The sequence below is a fragment of the Papio anubis genome, chromosome 9 (genome assembly GCF_008728515.1).
Source record: "Papio anubis isolate 15944 chromosome 9, Panubis1.0, whole genome shotgun sequence".
NCBI classification, from domain to species: Eukaryota; Metazoa; Chordata; class Mammalia; order Primates; family Cercopithecidae; genus Papio; species Papio anubis.
The window spans coordinates 93,986,228-94,005,473 of record NC_044984.1 but is presented as its reverse complement, the minus strand read 5'-3'; the positions used below and the strand labels follow the sequence as shown (position 1 = coordinate 94,005,473).

Genomic DNA, 19,246 nt, shown 5'->3' with positions numbered 1-19,246 from the left:
CAGCACAGCAACATGGCACAAGTATACATATGTAACAAACCTGCACGTTATGCACATATACCCTAGAACTTAAAGTATAATAAAAAAAAATAAAAAAAGAAAAAAAAGAAAAAATTGAACAAAATCAAAAAAATAAATAAATAAAATAAAAGAACAAAAAGATAAGATGATGAATAGCCTGTTTCCCATGATCAATTTAAACATAACTGTTAAGAATGAATACAGTTAGGTAAATGTGAATGAGATAAATGTTTATAAATGAACTTGTCATAGTTTAAAAGTTCTTTTTGGTAACTTTAAACTTTATGGTGAAATTAAGTAATAGAGATACTCATTAAGTGAGTTATTTCTAAGTAAGTTAAAATATGAAAACATAAATGATTATTCGTAAGTTTATGTACTTTGGCATCTTCTTTTTATAAGATATAGAGAAGCCAAGATATTGAATCAACTGAAATGTCAATCAATTGATGAATGGATTTAGAAAATATGGCTTATTTATACAATTAATTCTATTCAACTATAAAAAAGAATACAATCCTGTCATTTCTAGCAACATGGATGAGGCTGGAGAACATTATGTTAAGTGAAATAAGCCAGACACAGAAAGACAAATGCTACATGTTCTCACTCACATGTGGATGCTAAAAAAGTTGATCTCATAGAACTAGAGAGTAGAATAGTTGCTACCAGAAGTTGGGAAGGGTAGCGGGGAGAGGAAAATGAGGAGAGGCTCGTCAATGGGTGCAAAGTTACAACTGGATAGGATTAATAATTTCCAGTATTCCATTGCACAGTAGAATGATTCTAGTTAACAATCATATATTATAAATTTGAAAATAGCTAGAAGAGAGGATTTTTTATGTTTTCACTACAAACAAATGATAAATGTCTGAGGATAATGTATATGCTAATTATCCTAATTTGATTATGTTGCATTGTATACATGCAATGTATACTCCATAAGTATGCATAATTATTATGTATCAATTTTTAAAAGTTAAAAATAGTTTATGAAAATATTGTGTGGTCAAAGCTCACTGATATTATATACATTTATTGAAAATTTATTAAAAATTACCTTTGGTAGGAAGAGTACACTGAAGCAAAAGTACAATTTGGTCTTCTCTGTTAAAATGACAAAGGTTTCTTGGAGTATTTTGGTCTGAGAATGTGACAGTTTCTGTTCCTTTTATGTAATTGGCATAGGAAACAATTTTGTGTTTTATTAATATAGTTTATTTCATGTGGTCATATATTAGTCTTTAATTACTTAAGAAAACTGAGTTTTCTACTAAAAGAACTCAGTTTTTGTTCACAACTATGTAACCTCTATTTGTCTTAAACAATTTTTTCTTTCTTTTCTTTTTTTTTTTTTTTTTTTTTTGAGATCGAGTTTTGCTCTTGTTGCTCAGGCTGGAGTGCAATGGTGCGATCTCAGCTCACTGCAACCTCCACCTCCCGGGTTCAAGCAATTCTCAGGCCTCAGTCTCCTGAGTAGCTGGGATTACAGATGCCTGCCACCACACCCAGCTAATTTTTGTATTTTTAGTAGAGACAGGGTTTCACCATGTTTGCCGGGCTGGTCTCAAACTCCTGACCTCAGATGATCTACCTGCCTTGGCCTCCCAAAGTGCTGGCATTACTGATGTTAGCCACTATGCCTGGCCTCTTAAACATTTTTTATTGTCATTTTGATTAATAAATATCCAAAATAATATTTAATCAAGTGTTTTAAACCTTTTGACATTTTTGACAAAGTTCTCAAAATTAAATTCTGAACTAAGTCTTTTTGACCTTAAATTAACTTTGAGATTTTCCAGTTGGCCTCAAATAAGCCAGTTGGCTTATTTGATATGCTAAATTATATGGGAAGCATTGTCAAGTAATAAGGGATGCTAAACCTGTAAGTTATATTTATGGATGTTATTCATATGAATGTTTAAAAATTATGAGATTCCTAGAAGTCTGATATGCTATTAGTCACCATTTTTGGTTATTATGTTAAAATGTTGTGTGCCACAGAAAGCACCAGATTTCCTTGTCATTTGCCGGTTATAATGAACTCTTAACAGATTTCTAACCATGATCATTTTAAGTCTTGTCTATAGTTAATTGCTTTATTCTGATTATCTTTCTGAAAAGTTTTTGCAAGCAACTGGAATTCTAAAGTGTTGTGTCTTCAAGAAAGTTCAGGGAAAGGATGGAAATAACTCTGACAAGTACAGGTTTCTGATAACTTTGGGATCATATCATTGGACTGGGTAAGAATTTCCACAACTCTAACGAATAAACAGATGACTTAAAGAGACTGCTAACCAAGATCAAACATAATAAGATTTAATTACACAGTACTGAATCAACTGATGAGGAAATGTTTTCATGACTTTTTATTTGAAAGTTTTCTGGTTCTTATTTTGAATGTTTATTTTCTAGATTTAAGGATTTTTTTTTCTCTTAAGGTATCTATAGCTTATAACAATTTGGTAAAGTATAATGTTGTAAGCAGAATTAAAACATTTACTTTCTTTTCTACTGTATCCCTCCAGAATTCAGAAACTATTTGTAAGGATTCTTATTTTATGGCAATATTATTATTTGTGTAAGTTCAATAAGAATCTGTTCTCCTTGTAACATGACACAATTGGAAACACTGGCTATGTTACCAAGGCTTTGACTGGAATGTCATATTTTCAGACAACATTGAGGAACTAAGGTTGACGTTGTGGAGCCAATAAAGCCCGCTTTGCAATAATTGGCATAGTATCTTGAACATAGTTCACATGGTTGCCTTATAGATGGCTAAAGAATGTCACTTTCTGACAGCCCTGAAACCTCAGGATATTTTGGACCCCTTGAGCAGAGAGGAATTCACCGAACTATATAGGTACTCTGGGAAATTTGACAGTGAGTCCTTGGCTTGGATTCCTAGCCTCAAGAAGCTTTTAAAAGTCTAATCTGAGATTCCTAATTGAAAATTTCAGCAAAACAAACTTAAAAGGAGCCAGTATGTGCATGCCTGTAATCCCAGCTACTTGGGAGGCTGAGGCAGGGGAATCGCTTGAACCCAGGAGGCGGAGGTTGCATTGAGCTGAGATTGCACCACTGCACTCCAGCCTGGCGACAGAGCAAGAATCCGTCTCAAAAAAAAAAAAAAAGAAAAGAAAAGAAAAGAAAGAGCCAATATGGTCAATAAATATTTTTGCTGCATTTATGTAAATAATCAGGAGAAGTTTAAGGAGACTAAACTTATTTTGCAAACAAATCAGTCTACTTTGAGTATCTTTACTAGAAATGAAGGTGCGTATAGAGAGAAAACTTACGTGTCAGATGAAAACTATAGTGCACTTGTTACTGGATTCTAACTAATTGTTTTTGAGGGTCCATATCTACCTGAAATCTAGGCTGTATTCTGAAATTCTTCTAGTTTCCTCTAATATCTGGCCACATCTCTCCAAAATAATATGTTTAATTTTTCTCCCACCCTTCTGGCTTGATATCATTGAAATTAAAACTGTTCTTTTTCTGAAGCCCTAAAATTAGCCGAAACTTGATGACTTGATATAGACTTCAGGGAAATCACCACAACAGCTTTTGTATGAACAACCTTCATGCCTGTTGCTGTACAGATTACTCAGAAAGCTCACTTGAAAACTAGAAGCAAGAAAAAGCTGTTAGATTGCCACTGCCTGCACTGTCTTCACCTGAAGATACTTTGAGGCCAAATCTAGAAATTGTCTCAATTGGCTACCCTCTGGACACAGGAACAAGTTTATGGATTACTTCGAACATTACCTTTTGTTTTATTTCGTTTTTATAGAAATGACTATTGTTAAATATGTGATTACTCATACCATATAGAGGCCTAACTTTGGTGGAAGCCTACCTGCAATACCACCTCCTCAATTTAGACACAACATTTATTTGTCTAATTGGACTGACGTATTTTCAGGACTGAAAGACTCATTTGAAGGCTTATGAGACAACCCAATTTTTTTACTGTGAAACTTTCTGGGGAAGTTTCAGATGGGGGAATGTTGAGCTCTGAAAATGGTACCACAAAATATGGCACTTTAGCTTGCTGAATAAGTTGAACTAAAGAAAAGGGTCACAGAAGCAAGATCTTTCTGTCCTTCTCTTGCCATTTTTACTCCTGCTCCCCTTTCTCTCCCAAGGCAGGCCATAGAAACTAGAAACCCTCTCTCCTAAAGCCTGACATAAAACTTAGAAATATTACCCTAACTTTCCCCCACCCTTCTGTATAAGAGCTGGCCACAAAGAAATTCTCTGGTCTACTTTGTCTAGTAGTAGGTCACAAGATTCTCATTTCAGACGGGGTCCTGCCCTATACCTAGGACCAAGGACTGCTATAGAGAGAGATCAAGAAGAATAAGAACAGGCAAGGCTTACTGGGTTTCTATTACCATTAGGTCATATCCTTTCTGTCCAGTCTCATTTCTACACAACTGTCCATTCTTCATCGAATCTAAGCATGAAAATTGACAGTTGTCTCTTGGGTCTCTGAATCTTCATTTCTGAAGGGTATTGTGTCATGCAAAACTTTGATTAAATAAACCTGTTATGCTTTTCTCTTGTTGTCTTGTCTTTTATTATAAGAGTGTTGACCATGATCCTTATGACGAGTGAAGAAAGATGTTACACCTTTTCTGTCCTCATAGGATGCATTATTTTTTGTGTAAAGCAAATTATATATGCAAAATAGCACAAAAGGCAATCTCTTACTCTTCCTGTTTTCTCTTGATGCATTAAAATAATCAGATACTTTGAAAATTAATCTAAAGTTACAATGTTTTCTGTTTTTTAGTCAATATTAAAATTTGAGATAAAGCAAAGATAGTAAGGAAATCTCATTTATGAAAACAAAACTATATTGGTAAGAAAGAGGTGAAAATTTTAGTTAGAAAAATGTACACAGGTTAAAAATTTGTTAAAATCTTCATAGGTAGAAATAAAAGGCTGATGCGTATTTTGGAGTCTGCTTTTAAGCAATTTTTGTCATCCTCATCTATTGAGACCTACTGGACACCGGTATCACAATAAGATATTAAATGCTGACTCTATCCACAGAACTTAAAATCTTGTTAGAGGCATAGAACATATACAGAAAGCAAATATATGCAAGATAGCATTTACTGAGTTCCAAATTTTACAATTATAGCAGAAATATTAAAGATGCATTATGACTACTATCGGGCATGGTCCCAGCAAATTTCTATGAAATTTGTATTTTGAAAGTAGAAGGAGGAAAGGGAAGACATTCCGGGTAGAAGAAGTGATGTGAGAAGGTAGGAGGGAATTTGTATGTCTTGTAGAAAGCAATACATAGCTCATTTACATTGGATCAAAACATTTTGTACTTGGAAAACAAAAAAGATAAAAATAGTGCTGGAGATGTAGGTAGGAACCACAGTTTAGAAAGAGGTAGAATGCCTTCTATTTTCTCAAGTTTTGGTTTAGATTAGATTAAGAAAATCTGCTTAGACTGTTTTCCATAATGGTTGAACTAGTTTACAATCCCACCAACAGTGTAAAAGTGTTCCTATTTCTCCACATCCTCTCCAGCACCTGTTGTTTCCTGACTTTTTAATGATCGCCATTCTAACTGGTGTGAGATGGTATCTCATTGTGGTTTTGATTTGCATTTCTCTGATGGCCAGTGATGATGAGCATTTTTTCATGTGTTTGTTGGCTGTATGAATGTCTTCTTTTGAGAAATGTCTATTCATATCCTTTGCCCACTTTTTGATGGGGTTGTTTGTTTTTTTCTTGTAAATTTGTTTGAGTTCTTTGTAGGTTCTGGATATTAGCCCTTTGTCAGATGAGTAGATTGCAAAAATTTTCTCCCATTCTGTAGGTTGCCTGTTCACTCTGATGGTAGTTTCTTTTGCTGTGCAGAAGCTCTTTAGTTTAATGAGATCCCATTTGTCAATTTTGGCTTTTGCTGCCGTTGCTTTTGGTGTTTTAGACATGAAGTCTTTGCCCATGCCTATGTCCTGAATGGTACTACCTAGGTTTTCCTCTAGGATTTTTATGGTATTAGGTCTAACATTTAAGTCTCTAATCCATCTTGAATTAATTTTCGTATAAGGAGTAAGGAAAGGATCCATTTTCAGCTTTCTACTTATGGCTAGCCAATTTTCCCAGCACCATTTATTAAATAGGGAATCCTTTCCCCATTTCTTGTTTCTCTCAGGTTTGTCAAAGATCAGATGGCTGTAGATGTGTGGTATTATTTCTGAGGACTCTGTTCTGTTCCATTGGTCTATATCTCTGTTTTGGTACCAGTACCATGCTGTTTTGGTTACTGTAGCCTTGTAGTATAGTTTGAAGTCAGGTAGCGTGATGCCTCCAGCTTTGTTCTTTTGACTTAGGATTGTCTTGGAGATGCGGGCTCTTTTTTGGTTCCATATGAACTTTAAAGCAGTTTTTTCCAATTCTGTGAAGAAACTCATTGGTAGCTTGATGGGGATGGCATTGAATCTATAGATTACCTTGGGCAGTATGGCCATTTTCACGATATTGATTCTTCCTATCCATGAGCATGGTATGTTCTTCCATTTGTTTGTGTCCTCTTTTATTTCAGTGAGCAGTGGTTTGTAGTTCTCCTTGAAGAGGTCCTTTACATCCCTTGTAAGTTGGATTCCTAGGTATTTGATTCTCTTTGAAGCAATTGTGAATGGAAGTTCATTCATGATTTGGCTCTGTGTTTGTCTGTTATTGGTGTATAAGAATGCTTGTGATTTTTGCACATTAATTTTGTATCCTGAGACTTTGCTGAAGTTGCTTATCAGCTTAAGGAGATTTTGGGCTGAGACAATGGGGTTTTCTAAATATACAATCATGTCATCTGCAAACAGGGACAATTTGACTTCTTCTTTTCCTAACTGAATACCCCTGATTTCTTTCTCTTGCCTAATTGCCCTAGCCAGAACTTCCAACACTATGTTGAATAGGAGTGGTGAGAGAGGGCATCCCTGTCTTGTGCCAGTGTTCAAAGGGAATTTTTCCAGTTTTTGCCCATTCAGTATGATATTGGCTGTGGGTTTGTCATAAATAGCTCTTATTATTTTGAGGTACGTTCCATCAATACCGAATTTATTGAGCGTTTTTAGCATGAAGGGCTGTTGAATTTTGTCAAAAGCCTTTTCTGCATCTATTGAGATAACCATGTGGTTCTTGTCTTTGGTTCTGTTTATATGCTGGATTATGTTTATTGATTTGCGAATGTTGAACCAGCCTTGCATCCCAGGGATGAAGCCCACTTGATCATGGTGGATAAGCTTTTTGATGTGTTGCTGAATCCGGTTTGCCAGTATTTTATTGAGGATTTTTGCATCGATGTTCATCAGGGATATTGGTCTAAAATTCTCTTTTTTTGTTGTATCTCTGCCAGGCTTTGGTATCAGGATGATGTTGGCCTCATAAAATGAGTTAGGGAGGATTCCCTCTTTTTCTATTGATTGGAATAGTTTCAGAAGGAATGGTACCAACTCCTCCTTGTACCTCTGGTAGAATTCAGCTGTGAATCCATCTGGTCCTGGACTTTTTTTGGTTGGTAGGCTATTAATTGTTGCCTCAATTTCAGAGCCTGCTATTGGTCTATTCAGGGATTCAACTTCTTCCTGGTTTAGTCTTGGAAGAGTGTAAGTGTCCAGGAAATTATCCATTTCTTCTAGGTTTTCCAGTTTATTTGCGTAGAGGTGTTTATAGTATTCTCTGATGGTAGTTTGTATTTCTGTGGGGTCGGTGGTGATATCCCCTTTATCATTTTTAATTGCGTCGATTTGATTCTTCTCTCTTTTCTTCTTTATCAGTCTTGCTAGTGGTCTGTCAATTTTGTTGATCTTTTCAAAAAACCAACTCCTGGATTCATTGATTTTTTGGAGGGTTTTTTGTGTCTCTATCTCCTTCAGTTCTGCTCTGATCTTAGTTATTTCTAGCCTTCTGCTAGCTTTCGAATGTGTTTGCTCTTGCTTCTCTAGTTCTTTTAATTGCGATGTTAGAGTGTCAATTTTAGATCTTTCCTGCTTTCTCTTGTGGGCATTTAGTGCTATAAATTTCCCTCTACACACTGCTTTAAATGTGTCCCAGAGATTCTGGTATGTTGTATCTTTGTTCTCATTGGTTTCAAAGAACATCTTTATTTCTGCCTTCATTTCGTTATGTACCCAGTAGTCATTCAGGAGCAGGTTGTTCAGTTTCCATGTAGTTGAGCGGTTTTGATTGAGTTTCTTAGTCCTGAGTTCTAGTTTGATTGCACTGTGGTCTGAGAGACAGTTTGTTATAATTTCTGTTCTTGTACATTTGCTGAGGAGTGCTTTACTTCCAATTACGTGGTCAATTTTGGAATAAGTACGATGTGGTGCTGAGAAGAATGTATATTCTGTTGATTTGGGGTGGAGAGTTCTATAGATGTCTATTAGGTCTGCTTGCTGCAGAGATGAGTTCAATTCCTGGATATCCTTGTTAACTTTCTGTCTCGTTGATCTGTCTAATGTTGACAGTGGAGTGTTGAAGTCTCCCATTATTATTGTATGGGAGTCTAAGTCTCTTTGTAAGTCTCTAAGGACTTGCTTTATGAATCTGGGTGCTCCTGTATTGGGTGCATATATATTTAGGATAGTTAGCTCTTCCTGTTGAATTGATCCCTTTACCATTATGTAATGGCCTTCTTTGTCTCTTTTGATTTTTGATGGTTTAAAGTCTGTTTTATCAGAGACTAGTATTGCAACCCCCGCTTTTTTTTGTTCTCCATTTGCTTGGTAAATCTTCCTCCATCCCTTTATTTTGAGCCTATGTATGTCTCTGCGTGTGAGATGGGTCTCCTGAATACAGCAGACTGATGGGTCTTGACTCTTTATCCAGTTTGCCAGTCTGTGTCTTTTCATTGGAGCATTTAGTCCATTTACATTTAAGGTTAAGATTGTTATGTGTGAACTTGATCCTGCCATTATGATATTAACTGGTTATTTTGCTCATTAGTTGATATAGTTTCTTCCTAGCCTCGATGGTCTTTACATTTTGGCATGTTTTTGAGATGGCTGGTACCGGTTGTTCCTTTCCATGTTTAGTACTTCCTTCAGGGTCTCTTGTAAGGCAGGCCTAGTGGTGACAAAATCTCTAAGCATTTGCTTATCTGTAAAGGATTTTATTTCTCCTTCACTTATGAAACTTAGTTTGGCTGGATATGAAATTCTGGGTTTAAAATTCTTTTCTTTAAGAATGTTGAATATTGGCCCCCACTCTCTTCTGGCTTGGAGAGTTTCTGCCGAGAGATCTGCTGTGAGTCTGATGGGCTTCCCTTTGTGGGTAACCCGACCTTTCTCTCTGGCTGCCCTTAAGATTTTTTCCTTCATTTCAACTTTGGTGAATCTGGCAATTATGTGTCTTGGAGTTGCTCTTCTCGAGGAGTATCTTTGTGGCGTTCTCTGTATTTCCTGGATTTGAATGTTGGCCTGCCCTACTAGGTTGGGGAAGTTCTCCTGGATGATATCCTGAAGAGTGTTTTCCAACTTGGTTCCATTTTCCCCCTCACTTTCAGGCACCCCAATCAGACGGAGATTTGGTCTTTTTACATAATCCCATACTTCTTGCAGGCTTTGTTCATTTCTTTTTCTTCTTTTTTCTTTTGGTTTCTCTTCTCGCTTCATTTCATTCATTTGATCCTCAATCGCTGATACTCTTTCTTCCAGTTGATCGAGTCGGTTACTGAAGCTTGTGCATTTGTCACGTATTTCTCGTGTCATGCTTTTCATCTCTTTCATTTCGTTTATGACCTTCTCTGCATTAATTAGTCTAGCCGTCAATTCTTCCACTTTTTTTTCAAGATTTTTAGTTTCTTTGCGCTGGGTACGTAATTCCTCCTTTAGCTCTGAGAAATTTGATGGACTGAAGCCTTCTTCTCTCATCTCGTCAAAGTCATTCTCCGTCCAGCTTTGATCCGTTGCTGGCGATGAGCTGCGCTCCTTTGCCGGGGGAGATGCGCTCTTGTTTTTTGAATTTCCAGCTTTTCTGCCCTGCTTTTTCCCCATCTTTGTGGTTTTATCTGCCTCTGGTCTTTGATGATGGTGATGTACTGATGGGGTTTTGGTGTAGGTGTCCTTCCTGTTTGATAGTTTTCCTTCTAACAGTCAGGACCCTCAGCTGTAGGTCTGTTGGAGATTGCTTGAGGTCCACTCCAGACCCTGTTTGCCTGGGTATCAGCAGCAGAGGCTGCAGAAGATAGAATATTTCTGAACAGCGAGTGTACCTGTCTGATTCTTGCTTTGGAAGCTTCCTTTCGGGGTATACTCCACCCTGTGAGGTGTGGGGTGTCAGACTGCCCCTAGTGGGGGATGTCTCCCAGTTAGGCTACTCAGGGGTCAGGGACCCGCTTGAGCAGGGAGTCTGTCCCTTCTCAGATCTCAACCTCCGTGTTGGGAGATCCACTGCTCTCTTCAAAGCTGTCAGACAGAGTCGTTTGGGTCTGCAGAGGTATCTGCTGCTTTGTTATTGTTTACTGTGCCCTGCCCCCAGAGGTGGAGTCTACAGAGACAGGCAGGTTTCCTGGAGCTGCTGTGAGCTCCACCCAGTTCGAGCTTCCCAGCAGCTTTGTTTACCTACTTAAGCCTGAGCAATGGCGGGCGCCCCTCCCCCAGCCTCGCTGCTGCCTTGCCGGTAGATCACAGACTGCTGTGCTAGCAATGAGGGAGGCTCCGTGGGTGTGGGACCCTCCCAGCCAGGTGTGGGATATGATCTCCTGGTGTTCCTGTTTGCTCAAAGCGCAGTATTGGGGTGGGAGTTACCCGATTCTCCAGGTGTTGTGTGTCTCAGTTCCCCTGGCTAGGAAAAGGGATTCCCTTCCCCCTTGCGCTTCCCAGGTGAGGCAATGCCTCGCCCTGCTTCAGCTCTCGCTGGTCGGGCTGCAGCAGCTGACCAGTACCGATCTTCCGGCACTCCCCAGTGAGATGAACCCAGTACCTCAGTTGAAAATGCCGAAATCACCGGTCTTCTGTGTCGCTGGCGCTGGGAGTTGAAGACTGGAGCTGCTCCTATTCGGCCATCTTGCTCCGCCCCCTCATTTTCTTTATAATTTCTATTTTTATTGGGAAGTTTATTTCTGTTACCAGGGTAAAAAGCTATTTTATTAGCAATTTTTTTTTTCTGTTTCTACAGCCATGATAAATTTTATGTTTTGACTCACCCTCAAACTGTTGATGCAATTTTTAAACTTTTACCTAGACATTTGTACCCTGGCTATGGAGTGAAAAGAGCCTTAAACATCACATTTATGCTCTATTCTTTACCATCAGATTGTATTGAAAAAAAAAAAAAGCTCTAAAGAATTTTGCCAGGTATTGTAAATATTATCAATTTAATAAGATTATAATATCTTTATTGAAAACAATCCACATAATAACCCATATGAACACACACACACACACACACACACACACACACACACACAGCCATAGCCATAGTTGAGTCTTTTTTTTTTTTTTTGAGATGGAGTCTTACTCTGCCACCCAGACTACAGTTAGTGGCGAGGTCTTGGCTCACTGCAATCTCTGCCTCCTGGGTTCAAGTGATTCTCCTGCCTCAACCTTCTGAGTAACTGGGACTACAGGCACACGCCACCATGCCAGGCTAATTTGTATTTTTAGTAGAGACAGGGTTTTACCATATTGGGTTTTACCATATTGCCCAGGCTGGTCTTAAACTCCTGACCTCGTGATTCGCCCACCTCGGCCTCCCAAAGTGCTGGGATTACAGGTGTGAGCCACCGTGCCCAGCCCACTTGAGTCTTTAGTTGTATAAGTCAATGCAAACATAATTTCTTCCTTTCTTATTGAAATGTGTGATTATTTTGGATACTTGGAGTATTTTTATTTTATTTATTGAGATGCCTATTCACATATCAATAGCACTTTTTACTGGCCTTCCTAAAGTCTTTATATCTTAACTTCCACTTCAAGTCTATGTTACTTATCTTGTAATTGGCAAAAACCAAGCCACCAAATACATATTTAGTAAATTAACATTTTAAAAGTATCCAAGTGGTTCTGGTGTTTTTCGTAAGGGACAACTGGATAGGTAGTATTGGACACAGCAAAATTTAACTTAAGTGCTTTTTTTACTGATTTTTTAAAAAGCTCTTTCATGCTATACACATATATGACAAGATATTTGTCTTAGGGTTCCATTAGAGCACTGGTCTCCAAGGAAGCCAGAAACTACATTACTTGTAGAGCCTATAGACATTTGGATTTTCCACACCAGTCAGTAGACTGACAACAGTGGAACCTCTTTCATTTGACTTGATAACCATCCTATGTAGCATTCTGGCAAATATCTATTTTAATGAATTTGATGGGGTTTGTCTGAAATTCCTCTAGCTGTTTAGAAAACCACCTTTTTAGCATTTGCCTCAAGACTTGAGAAGCTGAGATAGCTAAATAAAAAACTACCTGAAAGCTCAGATAGCTAAATAAAAAACTACCTGAACTTGAGATTAAGAAATTCCTTTAATGAAAATGCAGCAGCTTTCTATGTGTTTGCTGTTAAATCAGATTTCTATATAGTTAGTCATTAGATATTAAAATAAATTTATATGCTGTCTCCTCTCTATTGGAGTTTGTGTCATTGGGTTAATAATTTAACCTCTCTGGGGCTTATTTTTCTCAGCCTTGAAATGGAGATGACCCCTGAGCTATCTTTCAACATCAGAATAGTTATGGTCTTATGATAGGGCTTTAGCTTTTTCCCTCTCCCCCTACAATAAAACTACTACATACTTTGGAAATACTCTGAACCGTAATAATGAATTGAGATATTATTCATATAACTGCTCTGGGAATTGTTTAATTCAATATATAGTTTTATTCTCTTTCTAAATTTTTTCTTCCCAAAACTTTTAAAAGAACCAACATTTGAAATGTGGAAATGGCAAGATATTAGTTCAGTAAGATAGGCAATCAGTGGGGTTAGTACTTATAACTATGCAATTGAAAGTATGGGTCAAATATTTTAAACATAAATCAGTTAATAATGAACATGGCTGTGGTATACAGAATAATTCCCCTGAAAGATATTTACATTCTAATCTCCACAACCTGTGAATATATTTCCTTATGTGGCCGAGGAACTTTGCAGATGTACTTCAGTTTAGGATCTTGAATTGTGGGTGTTATCTGGATTACATGGTGGAGCCGTTGTAATCACAGTGGTTTTTGTAAGAGAAAAGCAGGAGGGTCAGAGTCAGAAGATATGTGATGGTGGAAGTAGAGGTCAGAGTGATGCAGCCATGGACCAAAGGAATGCAAGAGGCCTCTGGAAGCTGAAAAAACAGGAAGTGAATTTTCCCCTTGAGCCTCCAGAAGGAGATAGCCCTACAACACCTTAACTTTAGCCCAGAGAGAATCATTTTAGACTTTGACCTTGAGAACTACGAGAGAATAAATTTGTGTTGTTATAAGCAACTAAGTTTATGGTAATTTGTAATGGTAGCCCTAGGAAACTATTCCACATTTTGGTACCTGGAAGTGGAGTGCTACTGTAACAGATGCATAAAAATACAGAAATGGCTTTGGAATTGGGCATTGGGTAGAAGCTAGAAGAATTTTGAGGAGCGTGATATAAAAAGCTTAGATTGCCTTTAACAGAAATATGGATGTTAAAGATTCTGCTAGTAAGGGCTCAGAAAGAAGTGATATAGTAGAGAAAACCTGTATTGTCTTAGAGATTACCTAATTGTCATAAACATAATGTTTATACAAACATGAATGTTAAAGTCACTACTGTAAGGGTTCAGAAGAAAGTGGGGGAAATGGTAGAGAGAACTTGTATGATCTTAGAGAATACCTAAATCATTGTAGAGAGAATGTTAATAAACATATGAATGTTAAAGTTGCTTCTGGTAAGGACTCAGAAATAAATGAGAAACATGTTATTGAAAACCGGAGGAAAGGACATACTTGCTATATAATAGCAGATAGTCTAGAGGAATTATGTTCTATGGTTATGTGCAAAGCAGATCTAGTAGGTGATGAGCTTGGATATTTGGCTGAGTAGATTTCTAGATAAAGTGTCGGAGGTGTGGCCTGGTTTCCTCTTGTTACCTATACTGAAATGTGAGAGGAGGAAAGAGATAAATTGCGGGAAGAACGTTTAAGCAAAAAGAAACCAGGACTTGATGGTTGGAACATTCTCAGTCTATCCAGATTGCAAAAAACACTGAAATGTGTAGATTCACTGTCAAGGAGTGTACTTAGAGAGAAAGCTGAAAACATGGCTAGATAACTTGTTTGTAGTGCCTCAGGAGGATCAAAAACTGAGATTATTCAACCACACAGAGGGCTCTTTGAAGAGATTAAGTAAATCTGAATTATGATGAGATGAATTATGCTGAGATGAGATTCAGAGTTGGGATTATCCAGGAAGTTCTTGTGACATACCTGGGAGACCCACAGTGTGTTTTCACGAATGGTTTATTAGCAGAGACTTTGGTAGCTTGGACTTAAAGGGACAGAAGACAAAATGGAAGAAGGCTGTTGGATTCCTGAAATTCTGCAGGCAGGAAATAGGCTTATGAAACTACTGAGTTTGCAAACATAAGTTAACCTTTATGGAATAGGAAGGAGGACTCAGAGGATGGGGCTGAAGACCGAGAGGGTAGAGCTGAGAACTACAAAGCATTATTCCCAGGGCTTGAAACCTAATGGAGTTTACCCAATTGCAATTCTGAATTGCTTCGGATTGTTGACTCACTTTTTATCTTTCATTTCTCTCTCTTTGGTTGGGGATATCTATAACTGTTCCCCTACACTTGTCATATCATTGAATTTTAGGAGCAAATAACTTTTTATTCCAGTTTCACAGATTCACAGATGCGTCTGACTCATACTTGATTTATATGAGGAGATTTGGGACTTTTGAATTTTTGAGATTTTGAGTTTTAAGTTGATGTTGTGTAATGGGTTAAGATTTATGGGATGTTGAGATGGCATGAATGGATTTTACATGTGGAAGAATGTGATTATTTGGTGTCCAGAGGATGAACTGTGATAAAGACAGCATAATGCTCCTCCCCAAATGTCCAAATTCTAATATCTAGAGCCTGTGAGTATGTCTCTGTATGTAACAAAAGGGACATATATTGTTAACTAAAGGATTTTATGGGAGATTATCCTGGATTATCAATGCATGCCCAGTGTAATTATGAAGGTACTTATAGTGTGATATGATGAGGAAAGCAGAGATTTGAAGATGTTACATTGCTAGCTTTGAAGGTAGAGGAAGAGGCTATGAGCCAAGGAATGCAGGTGGCCCCTTGAAGTTGAAAAAGGCAGGGAACAGATTCTATTCTATTTTTATTTATTTATATATTTACTTATTTGAGATGTTGTCTTGCTCTGTTACCCAGGCTGGAGTGCTGTGATGCCATCTCGGCTCACTGCAACCTCCACCTCCTGGATTCAAGCAATTCTCCTACCTCAGCCTCCTGAGTAGTTGGGATTACAGGCCTGCACCACCATGCCCAGCTAATTTTTTGTGTTTTTAATAGAGATGGGGTTTCACCATGTTGGCCTGTCTTGTCTTGAACTCCTCACCTCAGGTGATTCACCTGCCTCAGCCTCCCAAAGTGCTGGAATTACAGACGTGAGCCACCATGCCGGGCCTAGATTCTCATTTAGAGCCTCCAGAAGTAACCAGCCCTGCTAACACCTTAATTTTAGCCCTGTGAAATGTCTTTTAAACTTTTGATCCAAATAACTGTCAGAAAATATATTTTGTTATTTTAAGCTATAATACTAAGTTTGTGGAGGTTTGTTACAGTGGCTATAAGAAACGGATACAATCGCTGCAGAAATTAGGTCAGTAGACATTTCATCTCTCATATATTCATTCTAGGATAATATGCCTGTTGTCTGCATCTAGGCAGAAGATGGGACATACATTTACTTACAGAAAAATGCATTTCAACTTTCCTTCAAGCATTTCTGTGATCTAGATTTTCATCATTTTGTGCAGTTATTTTTATAACTTTTAAAATAAACGAACTATAATTTTGCCTTTGGAAAGCCTCAATTTTTAAATCATTTTAGGAAAGCCTTATGATAATGATGTTAACAATGATGATGTTAATACTGATGTTAGTAACATATCTAACACTTATTGAGTACCTACCACATTCTAAGTGCAGTGATAAGCACTTGACATTCCTTGTCTCGCTTATATTTCACAATAATTCTATGGACTATTTATACTTTCCCATAGTCCCTGTGGACTATTTATACTTTTATAGTTTCCATATCTATTGTGTTTGAGCCAAATTCCATGTGAATATTTGATATAAAATTTTAGAAAATAAACAGGGAATAACTTCTCATAGTAACAATAAGGGTGTATAGTGTCTACTGTTCAATATTTTTTGCTATGGCATTTCACTGTTAAAGAGGAAATCAGTAATTGCTTATGTCACTCTTATCTAGAGTATATTCAATTGATACCATTTTGATATTGATATCAATGATATTGGTTATCATGTTGTATTATGCTTACAGAGTGGGTGAGCTGCTAAACATATTTGTTATTTATTGGCCAAATTAAAAAAAAATGATGGTTTGATAAGCATCTTAGTTCATTTAGAATCTCTTCCCATTTCCTATTCTTTTATACATCTTTCCATCCATTTGTTTCACAGATGTTTATTGAGCGTTTGTTATATGTATGGCATAGAACAGTGAGCAATATAAACATCACACCCTCCTCATACCTATTTATAATTTTGTGCCAGGTACTGTAAATGATACAAAATCGGAATTATGTGTGGTTTCTGCTCTGAGAAACCTTATAATTTAGTTAAAGTAATTGCCCTGATTGTTATTTGTTGGTCGTAAAATCTTGGGCAAGTAACTCACCCTCTGCTTTTTCTTCTTTAAAATGCAGAGGCTAGTTCCTGTTTGTTTGTAGGATTGTTATGAAGCTCTTTCAATATAAATGCAAGATTCTCTATAAATTGTTTACTATACAAATGCAATTTTTTTATTGTTTTGTCTGTGGCCTCCAGAGACATCACTCTGTCAGTTTTGGTAGGATTGGCAGGTTAAACAACAGTATGCACAGTATAAACCAACCTCATATAATAAGTGCCTTCTAATATATGCAATGTTAATTTGTATGTGCTCAGAAAATCTGAAAGTATGTATATTATGCTGCTATAGTGGTTATTTCTAAGGCTTAAGATTCATGGGAGACTTTAACTTCCTGCTTTATATACTTAAACATTGAATTATTTATGACAAGCAGATCTAATTTTTCTAATAAAGATTTTATAAATTCTGAAAAAATAAATGCCATAAGTTGTAAAAAGTCATAATGACTCATTATGACACCATGAGTTTCTGTAGAATAGTTTCCAAGTTATTGCTTGCATCTGTCCATTCATTACTCATTCAATCAATTTATCCATTGATCCATTTATCCATTGATCCATTCATCCATCCATCTACCTACCTATTCATTCATTCATTTTTCATTTCAATCCATACCTGTCTTAGTCCATTTTGTGCTGCTGTAACAGAATACTACAGACTGGGTAATTTATAAAGAAAAGAAATTTACTTCTCACATTTCTGGAGACTGGAAAGTCTGATATCAAGGTGCTGGCATCTGGCGAGGGCTTTCTTCCTACATCATCCCAAGGCAGAGGGTAAGAGAGGGCAAGAGAATGAGAGATGGTTGAACTTATCCTTTCATAGCAAACACACTCCATTAGTAATGACATTTATCCATTCATGAAGGCAAAGTCCTCATGGTCTAATTATCTTTTAATAGTCTCCTCTTTTACTATTATTAAAATAGCAGTCAGATTTCAACATGAGTTTTGCGGGGAGACACTCAAACCATAGCAACACCATTTTAGGTATTTTTGATTCACTTGTCTTGAATCATCACAATTGCTCTACAGGGAGGATAAAGTAGGGACAGCTGAAGACAGTACGGAATGAATTGTTTGTATGATCTTTTTGTCTGACTTATTTTAATTAATTAATTAATTAATTTTGAGATGGAGTTTTGCTCTGTTGCCCAGGCTGGAGTGCAGTGGCACAATCTTGGCTCGCTGCAACCTCTGCCTCCTGGGTTCAAGTGATTCTCCTGCTTTGGCCTCCCGAGTAGCTGGGATGATAGGTACTCACCACCACTCCTAGCTAATTTTTGTATTTTCAGTAGAGATGGGGTTTCACTGTGTTGGCCAGGATGGTCTTGAACTGCTGACCTTAGGTGGTCTGCCCACTTTAGCTTACCAAAGTGCTGGGATTACAGATGTGAGCCACCATGCCCGGCCTATCTGACCATTTCTGTTAAGAGGTTGTTCTAGTAAGTTCTCACTCTGCTATTAAGAACTGCCTGAGACTGGATAATCTATAAAGGAAAGAGGTTCAATTGACTCACAGTTCCGCTGGGCTGGGGAGGCCTCAGGAAACTTACAGTCATAATTGAAGGGAAGCAAACACATCCTTCATATGGTGGCAGGAGAAAGAAGTGCCGAGCAAAGGGGGAAATGCTCCTTTTAAAACCATCAGATCTTGTGAGAACTTATTCACTATTATGAGAACAGCAGGATGGGGGTAACTGCCACCATGATCCAATTGTCTCCAGCTGGGTCCCTCCCATGACATGTGGGGATTGTGGGAACTAAAATCCATGATGAGATTTTGGTGGGGACACAAGCAAACCATATCATTCCACCCCTGGTACCTCCCAAATCTCATGTTCTCACTTTTCAAGTCAATTTTGCCTTCCCAGCATTCCCCCAAAGTCTTAACTCATTTCAGGATTTACTCAAAAGTCCATAGTCCAAAGTGTTACCTGAATCAAGGCAAGTTTCTTCTGCTTATGAGCCTGTAAAATCAAAAGCAAGTTAGTTACTTCCTATATACAATGGGGATACAGATACTGGGTAAATACACCTGGTTTCAAAAGGGAGACATTGTCCAAAACAAAGGGGCTACAGGCCCCATGCAAGTCTGAAATACAATAGGGTAGTCATTAAACCTTAAAGTTCTAAAACAATCTCTACTAGGTAGTGTCCCAGTGGTGACTCTGTTTGGGAGCTCCAACCCCACATTTCCCTTTCACACTGCCCTATCAGAGGTTCTCCATGAGGACTCTACCCCTGCAGCAAACTTCTGCCTGGACATCCAGGCATTTTCCACACATCCTCTGGAATCTAGGCGAAGGTTCC

The 19,246-nt window shown here is 37.7% G+C and overlaps 1 protein-coding gene across 1 annotated transcript in view; it reads left to right on the top strand.

Moving 5' to 3' along the window:
* Positions 1-19,246, top strand: part of ANKS1B (ankyrin repeat and sterile alpha motif domain containing 1B) — a 1,249,898-nt gene that overhangs the window by 352,356 nt on the left and 878,296 nt on the right. The window lies entirely within an intron of this gene.